Raw genomic sequence first — 11,671 nt, 5'->3', positions numbered from 1 at the left:
GACTCTTAGTGACTGGTTAAATCTGCAGCCCGTCTCTCCTCCTCAGAGCGCAGGGGGTGGACTGAAAGTTCCAACCCCTAATTATATGGTTGGCTCCCCTAGCAACCAGCCCCCTTCCTTAGGATGCCCCTTAGCATCCTTAGGTGCTTTCCAAAAGTCACCCCATTAACATAAACTCAGGAGTTGTTGAAAGGGATTTGTTATGAATATCAAGACACTTTTATTACTCTTATTAGGAAATTCTTATGGTTTTAAGGAGCTCTGTGCCACAAATAGAGATAAAGACCAAATACATATTTCTTATAAATCATATAATCACGATGTATAATCTATCAGATAATGGAGGAATTCTAGCAGAAAAGAACTGGGGTGACCCAGAATTCCTAAAGACTGTGGTAAATTTTATCTACCTAGATCATAGAAATTATAGAACAAAAGGGCCTAAAAGGGACTCTTTAAATGGCCCAAGAAAGACTTCTTCCCAAAGTTAGCTTTATGCCTCTGTCTCAGAGTGAGAAGCTAGCTTCCAGTGGGAAATCCTTTCCTATTCTCTTCTACTTCTTTCCCAAGTCTCCTGGAGAGAAACTGGCTAATGAGATTAGAGACTGGGAGAAGGAGGGAGGAAGAGGAGAAGCACAATACAAAGAGACAAAAATCAACCCATTAGCCCTCATTCCGACAAAGGCTTCTATTGACAGCAAGCTTGAGCTAGTTGAGAGACCTGCCATTAAAACAAATTCAGAGTTTAGATTAATAATTTGTACTCAAAATTCCAACTTCTTAACTGAGATTATGTTTGTAATTTTTAGAAAAGCCACTGTTAGTCTGGGCACTTAAAAAAGCAGACACCAGGATTTTAAATATATGTGTATTTATTTATATATATAATTATTATGTATTGTTATATAAATTATTATTTATTCTTATTTAAAAAATTAAACTATTATTTTTATATATATATAGGCAATCTCCTATGAAGAAAAAGAGCTTGGAGCCAGAGGAGATCCTTCAGACTTGGAAGCAAGCCATATGCCTGTCTCCTTGAAGGAGACAGAGGAAAGCATCTCAGACCACAAACCTCTCTTAAGAAACTTTTCTCCAGGTTGACTGAGAATCTTTGAGTAAAATTGCCCATTAGAGGAGCCCTATATCTTGCATAAATTACCCTTTTTTAGTACACCTGCTGTGTGTAATCATTGACTATGAGTAGCCCGTGCGATTCAGTATTGGATCCAAAAGGATCCATCAGAAAATTAAGCTGCTTGCTACAATAAGATACCTGAATGACACATTCTTATGACATCAAAGTCATATACTTGCTTGAATTTTCACCCAGGGCACAGGAAATGACTCATTAAATAGATGTTAAAAAAAATCATAGGAGGTAAAACGATAACAGTATTTTTAGTATATCAAAAGACATGTAATTCAAATACCTGTGGTTTAGATAGGCCACCTATGGTCCTGATGGAGGGGCAGGAAAAGGATCGGTTGGGGCGTGCTGAGCTTCAGAGGCGGCTCAGAGAATGGCAGAATCAGGCCCAAGTCGCTGCACCCCGAACACTCCTCCCAAAAGAAACTCACTGGTTATCGAGAGAGATCAGAGGAAATCCTGGGGCGAGAAAACACCTACGTGCCCCCACCCCCACCCGACCCCCGGTGCCAGAATCTCCTCCTATCTTGCAAACACTAATCCTCCAAGACGACTGTTTCCCCTTATCCCCTCTACAATTCCACATTCAGACTCACAGCGCAGCAGCTCCTGGCCTGGACGCCCAGTCAGGTGCGAGGGAAGGGCTGCGGCACACAGGCCGCAGAGCGAGAGGCTGCACCAGAGCTGGCGAAGAAGTGGACTGCGCATGTGCAGGTTGCAAATCTCGCGCCTTTTGGGAGCCGGAAGTGCCCGAGGCAGGAACAGAGGCTTCCAGAGGCTTCCAGAGGCTTCCAGAGGCCGCTGTCCCTAGTCAGCAGAGGTGCATGGCTGCGGCAACCCGGAGGTGCTCTGGGAAACATCCTCGGGGCCGAATGTCCGGGGCTGAACGTCCGTCCTAGCAGTTGTAAGGTAGGAGACCATCGCTGCCTGTTCCTTAAGTCTTTTCTCTCAAGAGCGGCTTCAGGGTAATAGTCTCGCTTTCTGGCCTAGCTCGCGTACAGACACCCTGCTCTGTGGGAGCTGGCTCCTTCGCCTTTTATTTTTATTTTTTGGCTTTTAAAACTTTATTCAGTTAGAAACCTTTATTAGAGACACTGCTGTATTCCGGGGTAGGTGGTGGCCTTGACTTTCAGAGCGGCTCTGATCTTACCCCTTCCCCGGGCAAAACAAACCAGACATTTCACTCCCCAGCAAAGGGATGCGGGCTGAAAGTCGATGCCAGACAATGGAGGGGGGCATGGACCTCCGAGTACTCACCCCAGATGGAAAGATTGGGTCACTCCAATGCAAGATGAGAGTTTGGGGCTCTAGGTTCCCCTCGCCTTGGAAGAGGAGTGGGGAAGTCTCAGGGATTCTTTGAGGGAGGGGGAAGCAAGCACCCATCTCTCCATCTGCATGTAGGAAAATGGGACAGAGGCCCAATCCTACCAGGAGGCTGGGCTGGGACAGGGGATAGGAGACAGCTGTCTGGCATGGGTTCTCTCAAGCCAAGGTGGGAATGAGGCCACTTAAGGAGGGTGGGAAGTTGGGGAGTTTTATTTTAAGACTTCTGATTGTTTTCCAATTTGTGGAGTGAGCTTAGGATGGGGGCTGTGAGTGGCCTGCCCTCCCTCCCAGTATCATTCCTCGTCAAAGTTCTGATTCAGGAGGAAGTTGCAGCCAGTGTCTCTGGTTGGTTGGTTTTGTTTTATTTTTTGCTTTTTGTTTTTCCACAAGCAAAGTAGTTCTGGAACACCAGGTTCTCTGGGAAGCCCAGGGCTTTCAACTTGCCTATAACTTCTTTCTCCTACATTGTCACTTGGATGGAGTTCATCTTCCCGGCCTCCGCACTTATGGACCCATTTCATGCTCCACATCCCAGATATCCACCAACTCCAGGGGGCTTATTTCAATATCTGGATGAATTTCTCCTATTGCTGACTAGTTTGCTGCAAAAGCTGAGGGTTCTCCTGGCTCATTAAATGAAGGGCTGTACATAGACTTTAACTAACTTTTGACATCCTACAGCAAAAATCAATTTCATATTGTAGAGGGGCAAGATTTTTTTTATTTACTTATCTACGTTGGCAGATACAGGATGATATTAGTGGGTAAAATTTTATCTACACATTATAAAAATATTCTGACTGAAATTTTATGTGCAACGGTTGGACCTAAGCACTGGGGAGGCAGCAATGAACAACAAGAAAAGGAAAACAAAAATTTCTGCCCTCCTATTATGCTTAAATTTGATTGGGAATAAAAAACAAAAATTAAAATTATGGAAAAAGTACTTTGATGTAATTAAATATATATGTACATATACTTTACATACATAAACACACACTTAAATACACATGTAAAATTTTGACACTTTGGGCTCTAGGAAACAAACTTTAATGTCATTAGATAGTTATTGGAAAAACACAAAACATTTACACAATGCTTAATTAGGAAAATAGATTTTACTATAGCATAGGGCAGATAAAACTATTTTAATTTTTTAATTGAACTATAATTGATCTGCAATACTGTGTTAGTTCCAGGTGCACCACATAGTGATTTGATATTTCTACACATTAGTAAATGATCACTATGATAACTCCAGTTACCATTTGTCACTGTACAAATATATTAAAGTATTATTGACCATATTCCCCATGCTGTACCCTGCATCCCTGTGACTCATTTTTTTGTAACTGGGAGTTTGTACCTCTTAATCCCCCTCACCATTTTGCTCATCCTCTCATCCACCCTCACCTCTGGCAAACACCAGCTCTGTGAATATCTATGAGTGTTTCTGTTACATATGTTCCTCTGTTTTATTTTTCAGATTCCGCATATAAATGAAATCATATGGAATTTGTCTTTCTCTGTCTGAATTATTTCACTTAGTATAATACCCTCTAGGTCCTTCCATGTTGTCACAGTTGTCAAGATTTCATTCCTTTTTATGTCTCATATTTCATTGTAGATATATACCACATCTTCTTTATCCATTTATCTGTTGATGGTTAGTTGGATTGCTTTCACATCTTGCTTTTGTAAATAATGCTGCAACAAAATAGGGATGTATGTATCTTTTCTAATTAATGTTTTTGTTTTCTTCAAATACTCAAATGGAATGGTTGGATCATATGATAGTTGTATTTTTAATTTCTTAAGGCATCTGTTTTCCATAGTGACTGCACGTGTTTACATTCCCTTTTCTCTACAACCATGCCCAGGCTTCTTGTTCTCTTTTTGCTAATAGCCATTCTGACACGTCAGAGGTGGTAGCTCATTGTTGTTTAGGTTTGCATTTCCCTGCTGGTTGTGATGTTGAGCCTCTTTTTCACCTTCCTGTTGGTCACCTGTATGTCTTCTTTGGAAAAATGTCCTCTGTCCCTTTTTTAATTTTTTGGGTTTTTTTTTTTTTTTGATATTGTATGAGTTCTTTGGGTATTTTGGATATTTACTCCTTATCAGATGTGATGCATTATTTGCAGATATCTTGTCCCATTCAGCCAGCAGCCTTTTCATTTTGTTGATAGTATTTTCTGTATGCAGAAGATTTTTAGTTTGATGTATTCTCATTTTTGATTTTTGCTTTTGTTTCTCTTGCCTGAGGAAACAGATTTAAAAAAATGTTGCTAAGACCCCTGTCAAAGAGCTTACTACCTATGATTCTTCTAGAACATTTTTTTATGGTCTCAGGTCTTGCATTTAACTCTTCAATCCATTTTAAGTATATTTTTGTATGTATATGAGAAACTAGTCCAGTTTGATTCTTTTGTATGTAACTATCCAGTTTTCCCAACTCCATTTATTAAAGTCATCTCTTTTCCCTAGGGTATATCCTTGTCTCCTGTGTTGTAGATTAATTGACCGTATGCTTGTGGATTTATTTCTGGGCTCTCTGTTCTGTTCCCTTGATATGTGTCTGTTTGTATGCCAACACCATAGTGTTTTTTTGTTTGTTTGTTTGTTTGTTTAATTTGAATTACAGTCAGTTACAGTATGTCAGTTTCTGGTATACAGCACAATGTCGCATTCATGCATATGCATACATATATTAATTCTCGTGTTCCATGCTACTTTGATTATTGTGGCTTCATAGTATGGTTTGAATCAAGGAACATAATACCTCCAGCGTTGTTTCTCTTTCTCAAGAATTTTTTGGTTATTCAAGGTATTTTGTGTTTCCATACAAATTTTTTAATTATTTGTTCTAATTCTGTGAAAAATGCCATTGTATTTTGATAGGAATTTCATTGACTTTGTGTACTACCTTGGGTAGTATGGTCATTTTAACAACATTAATTGTTCCAATCTATGAACAGGGTACATCTTTCCATTTATTTATGTTATCTTTAATTTCTTTCATGAATGTTTTATAGTTTTCTGAATACAGGTGCATTATCTTCTTAGATTTATTGTTTTTGCTGCAATTGCAAAAGAGACTGTTTTCTTAATTTTGTTTTCTGATCATTTGTTACTAGTACAAAGAAATGCAACAGATTTTTATATATTAATTTTTTATCCTACTACTTTATTGAATTTATGTTTTAGTTCTAATAGCTTTTTGGCAGCATCTTTAGATTTTTTTTATGTATAGTATCATGTCATTGGCAAATGGTAACAGTTTTACTTCTTCATTTTCATTTTGGAAGCCTTGTCTCCTTTTTTTTCCCCAGTCTGATTGCTGTGACTAAAATGTCTAATACTGTGTTGAATAAAAGTAGTAATAGTGAGCATCCTCGTCCTGTTACTGATCTTAGAGGAAAAGCTTTCAGCTTTTCATCATTGAGTATGGTGTTAGCTGTGGGCTTGCCGTATTTGGCCTTTACTGTATTGAGTTGTAGTCCCTCTATAGCCACTTTGCTGAGTTTTTATCGTTAATGGATGTTGAATTTTGTCAAAAGTTTTTCTGTGTCTATTGAGATGATCATAATGTATTTATTCCTCAGTTTGTCTATGGGATGTATCACATTGACTGATTTGCAAATAGTGAGCCATCCTTGGGTCCCTGGGATGAATCCTACTTGGTCATGGTGTATGATCCTTTTATTGTACTGTTGAATTTGACTTCCTTAATTTTTTTTGAGGATTTTGCATCTATATTAATCAGTGATATTGGTCTGTAATCTTCTTTTCTGTGTGTGGTGTGTTTGGTTTTGGGATTAGGGTGATGCTGGCCTTGTAAAATGAGTTTGCAAGTGTTTCTTCCTCTTCAGTTTTTTTGAAATGGTTTTAGGAGGCTATGTATTAACTCTCCTTTGTGTTTTTGGTAGAATTTACTATAAAGGTATCTGATCCTTTCAGTCCTGGGCTTTTGTTTGTTGGGAGTTTTTTCTGTTTGTTTTTTTGTTTGTTATTACTGATTCAATTTCATTATTTGTAAATGGTCTGTTCATATTTCTTTCTGATTTCAGATGTGGGAGATTTTATGTTTCTAGGGACTTACTCATTTCTGCCAGGTTGTTCATTTTATTGACATATAATTGTAGTAATCTCAACTAATCCTTTGTATTTTATTTCTGATTTTATTTCTTTGGGCCCTCTCTCTTTTCATCATGATAAGTCTGCCAAATGTTTATCAATTTTGTTCATTTTTCAAAGAACCATCTCTTACTTTCATTGATCTTTACTACTGCCTGTTTAGTCTCTATTTCATTTACTTCTGTTCTGATTTTTATTATTTCTTTCCTTCTACTAACTTTAGGTTTTGATTATTCTTCATTTTCTAGTTCCTTCAGGTGTATAGTTAGGTTGTTGAAAATTTTTCTTGTTTCCGGAGGCAAGCTCATATGTCTATACACTTCCCTCTCGGAACTGCTTTTGTTGCATCCCACAGACTGTGGATCATTGTGTTTTTATTTTCATTTGTCTCCAAGCATTTTTTTTTTCATTTCCTCTTTGATTTCTTCAGTGACCCATTGGTTGTTTAGTAGCATATTGTAGCATATTGTTTAGCCTCCACAGGTTTGTGCTTTTTGCAGGTTTTTTTTTTTTTTCTTGTAGTTGATTTCTGGTCTCATACTCTTGTGATCTGAAAAGATATTTGATATTTATTCAGTCTGCTTAGGTGACTTCCACTACTCTGTCTTCTAGTTTGCTGATCTACTCTTCTGTATCATGTAGTCTGCTATTGATTTGTTACAGTGCATTTTTTTATTTCAGTTTTTGTAGTTTTCAGCTCTGTTTGGTTCTTTTTTATACTTTCTACCTCTTTGTTAAACTCAGTGTGTTCATCCATTTTTCTCCTGAGCTCACTGAGCAACTTTATAATCAATAACTTGAATTCCTTATCGGGTAGACTTCTTATCTCTACCTTCACTTAGCTCTTGTTCAGGAGTCTTACTGTGTTCCTTGTGAAAATGTTCTTCAGTCACCTCATTTGCCTGATACCTGTTTTTATTTCTACAGATTAGGTAGGTCAGTTATGTTTCTTGATCTTGGAGAAGTAGCCTTATGCAGGAGACATCCTGTGGGCCCCAGCATGCTCCCGTCTGGTCACAGGAGCTTTATGCTGAAGCGATGCTCCATATGTGGGCTGCATGAGCCCTTCTGTTACAGAGTTGACTGCTGTGAGTATGCTGGTAGCGGGAACTGTCCTTTCATCAAGTTGTCTGCAGCCTGCAGGTAGATGGGGCTGCATCATGGAGCACTGCTTTTTGGGTTCTGGGGTCCTGATGCCAGCCTGCTTGTGGGTAGGGACTAGGCCCACACATGAATGGCTGCTTTACCTAAAATGTCCTAGGACTGGAGCTGACTGGCTGGTTTGTTGGTAAGCCCCTACTGCTAACTCCATAGTGGCACTTGGCAGCATGAGTGTCCTCTTGGTAGAACAAGCTCCCCAAAATGGCTTCTACCAGCATCTGTGTCCCAGGGGTTCTCTTTTGCATCCTACTTCTCTGGGAGGCTCTCCAACATCAGCAGGTGGGTCTGACCCAGTGTCCTTTTAAATTACTTCTTCTGTGCTGGGTCTTGGAGCATGTGAGACTTTTCCTGAGCCCTTTAAGTCTGAAGTTTCTGTTTTCTACAGCCTTCTGTAGAAGCCTTTACACAAGCCCCAGTGGCCTTCAAAGCCAGATGTTCTGCTGGCTCATCTTCCCGGTTCAGGTTCCTGCAGCAGGGAGCCTTGGACCCCATGCTTCTTGGGGAGAACCTCTGCAGTTGTGATTATCCTCCCATTTGTGGGTCTCCTACCCAGGGATGTGAATCTTGACTATAGCACTTCTCTGCCCTTCCTTCTTGTCTCATTGTGGTTCTTTATTTATAAATTTAGTTGTGGAAAATGTTTTCTGCTAGTTTTCAAGTCCTTCTCATCAACAGTCACTCTGCAAATAGTTGTCATATTGATGTGCCCATAGAAGGAAATGAGCTCTGGGTCTCCCTACTTTGCCATTTTGGCCATGCCCTCATTCCAAAACCTTTTTAAATTAATACACTTCTTAACAGCATTTGTTTGAAAACATATCACATGTTTTTCTACCATGGGAAATAAAGTTTATTGAAGCAAAATTAATTGTTAATTGCAATATATTGTTTGATAAAAAATGCAAAGGCTCTCTTAAGGCTGTTGAACAAGGATATTGCTCAGTCACTCAAAAGCATTAGTCTGGGTTAAGGCCTGAGGAACTCTTTGATTAGTGAATTTAACAAATTTTATTTGAGTGAGTTTATGTCTTAAGTTTTGAATGTGCAGAAGGCTCTTTGCTCTATTTTTAAATTAAGTCAATTTCAACTCAGTTCTCAGAGAACTTAGAGTAGATAAAAAATTGACTGCTTGATAAGTCAGATATAATACCCAAAATATAACTTTCACATTTTATTTGTAGGCTTCAGGAGTTCTTAATTTGCAACTACAAATTTTGATTCTGTTTTACTCAATAGAAAATTGTGTTCAAATGTATCTGTTCTAAGAGCATGATAGTTTCTATAACATAAATGTGAGATGAATTTTACCCCTTTAGGCATTCCATTCAAGTGTGTTCAAATTTAAATTTGTTTACCTCAGGATTAAATGAATAACAAGGGAAAGGAATTTAGTTTTTCCTCACTCACCACAGATGCCCTGCTGCTGCCTGGCAGAAATGTTTCAATTACTGACAGTCCTTCCCCAGATAAAACCAATGTCCAAGGCACTGGCTTCTCATCACACTTAGGCTTATGCCAAATATGTAAACTTGGTTGCAGATTTCTATTCTTAATGCTTCACGCTGTACACCTTTTAGCTGATGCTGTAGCTGTTACTGTGGGCCAAAGGGAAATGCAGTGATTGTTGAACAGAGCTTGGGAAGTCCCAAAATAACAAGAGATGATGTGACCATTGCAAAATCCACTGATTTAAAAGATAAATACAAAAATATTAGCACTAAACTTGTTTAAGATGTTGCCAACAGCATAAATGAAGAGGATGGGAATGATATGCTACTGCTGCTGTGCTGGCAAGTTTTATTGCCAAAGAAGGCTTTTAGAAGATTAACCAAGATGCTAATCTAGTGAAAATCAGGAGATGTGTGATGGTATCTGGTGATGTTGTAATTGGTGAACTTGGGAGGTAGTCTAAACCTGTGGCAACCCTTGAAGAAATTGCTCACGTTGTTGGGAGTTTTGCAAATGGAGACAAATGCTACATCATATCTGATGCAATAAAAAAGGTTAGAAGAAAGAGTGTCATCACAGTAAAGAATGGAAAAACATTTAATGATGAATTAGAAATTACTGAGGGAATGAATTTTATTGAGGTTATATTTCTCTATACTGTATTGATACATCAAAATGTCAGAAATGTGAATTACAAGATGCCTATGCTTTGTTGAATGAAAGAAAATTTCTTCTTTTCAGTTTATTATAGCTGCTCTTAACTTGCCTATGCTCACTGTAAGCCCTTGATCATAATTCCTAAAGATGTTGATGGAGAATGTCTAGATACACTTGTTTTGAGTAGGCTAAAAGTTGGTCTTCAAGTTATAGCAGTTAAAGCTCTTGGTTTTGGTGACCAAGAAGCATATTAAATAGAAAGAAGCATATTAAAATCTTAGCTATTATTCTGATATTGCCGTGTTTGAAAAAGAAGGATTGACTCTAAATCTTGAAGTTGTTAAGCCTCTAGACTTAGGAGAAGTTGGGGAGGTCATTGTGACCAAAGATGATGCCATGCTCTTGAAAGAAAAAGGTGACAAAGTTCAAACTGCAAAACATATTTAAGAGATCATTGAGCTATTATATATTACAACCAGTAAATGTGAAAAGATAAAGTGAAATTATCATCTGACAGAACTCAGGTGGAGTAATTTTGCTGAAAGTTGGTTGAGACAGATGGTGTTGAAGTGAATAAAAAGAGTTACAGGTGCTCTCAGTGTTACATGAGCTGCTGTTGAGGAACGCATTGTTGTGGAAGGTGTTTGTGCTCTGCTTCAGTGCATTCCAGCCTTGGACTCAATAACTCAAGCTAAAGCAGATCAAAAATTGATATGGAAATTATTAAAAGAACACTCAAAATTCCTGCAATGACCATTACTAAGAATTCAGATATTGAAGGATCAGTGATAGCTGAGAAAATTAGGCAAAGCTCCTCAGGAGTTGGTTACAGCAGTACACTTGTAGATTATGTGAATTTGATGATAAAGGAATCAAAGATCCAATGAAGGTTGTAAGAAGTAATTTATTGGATGATGCTGGAGAGGCCTCCTGGTTAATTATAGCGGAAGATGTAGTCACAGGAAGTTCTAAAGAGAAGGACCCTCTAATGGGTAGAATGATGAAATGGGAGTTGGTATGGGAGGTAGCATGTTATATTTCTGAAATAGTGCTTAACCATTGTTACTGAGTTGTGAAGGAAGCTCAAGGCAGCGTTCCTCACCAATAACTTCAGAGAAGTCAGTTGAAGGAAATGAAGGAAGAAAAGGTGGCTTATTGTATAAGGAAATAACTATAACCATCAGTTACTAGTTTCAGTGGAAAACATATAATGGTTTACTGCTGCCACTGCCCATGCCTACAGATAATTTATCTTGTTTTTCGTATGTGAAAGACAAAAGAGTAAAAAGACATTTGTACATTCCCAGTAACAGTGCAAGAGCCATGTCCCAGTGAACTGCCTTCAACCTAAATCACTGAGGAATTTTTATTACTATTCTGTTAAAACTAGAAATTTAGTACCTGTCAACATCAGATAGGAAGTTAGGAAGCAGTCTTACTGTGGGGAATAAAAATAATTGTGTACAATGCAGAGAAATAGTTAATTATGTGACAACCTTTCTGTAATAAAAACTGTTTAAAGTTAAAAAGATAAAATTAGTTTTATTTGTGACAAAAAATCATACTAAATTTTGGCATAACCATAAATATTTCTACAATAAATGTGACTTTTATTTGGAAATGAAGTAAGTATTCCTGATAATTAAAATTATGGACAACATGGAAATAGTTACAATATATTTCGGTAGGTAAAAAACTGGTAAATTATTTCTATGCATGGTAATTGTTTCTAGCAAATAATATGTTGCTCATATCGATTATTAATGTGAAATATAGAAGTCTTTTTCTCAT

General features: G+C 38.0%; 2 pseudogenes; both read left to right on the top strand.

Annotated features, from left to right (window-relative positions):
- The first annotated feature begins 9,210 nt into the window (after positions 1-9,210).
- Positions 9,211-11,051, top strand: LOC141578507 (60 kDa heat shock protein, mitochondrial-like; annotated as a pseudogene).
- On the top strand, positions 9,417-10,381 carry LOC141578450 (60 kDa heat shock protein, mitochondrial pseudogene; annotated as a pseudogene).
- Positions 11,052-11,671: the final 620 nt, after the last annotated feature.

This window comes from Camelus bactrianus, chromosome 8 (genome assembly GCF_048773025.1).
Source record: "Camelus bactrianus isolate YW-2024 breed Bactrian camel chromosome 8, ASM4877302v1, whole genome shotgun sequence".
NCBI classification, from domain to species: domain Eukaryota; kingdom Metazoa; phylum Chordata; class Mammalia; order Artiodactyla; family Camelidae; genus Camelus; species Camelus bactrianus.
This window is presented reverse-complemented; position numbering and strand designations above follow the sequence as displayed.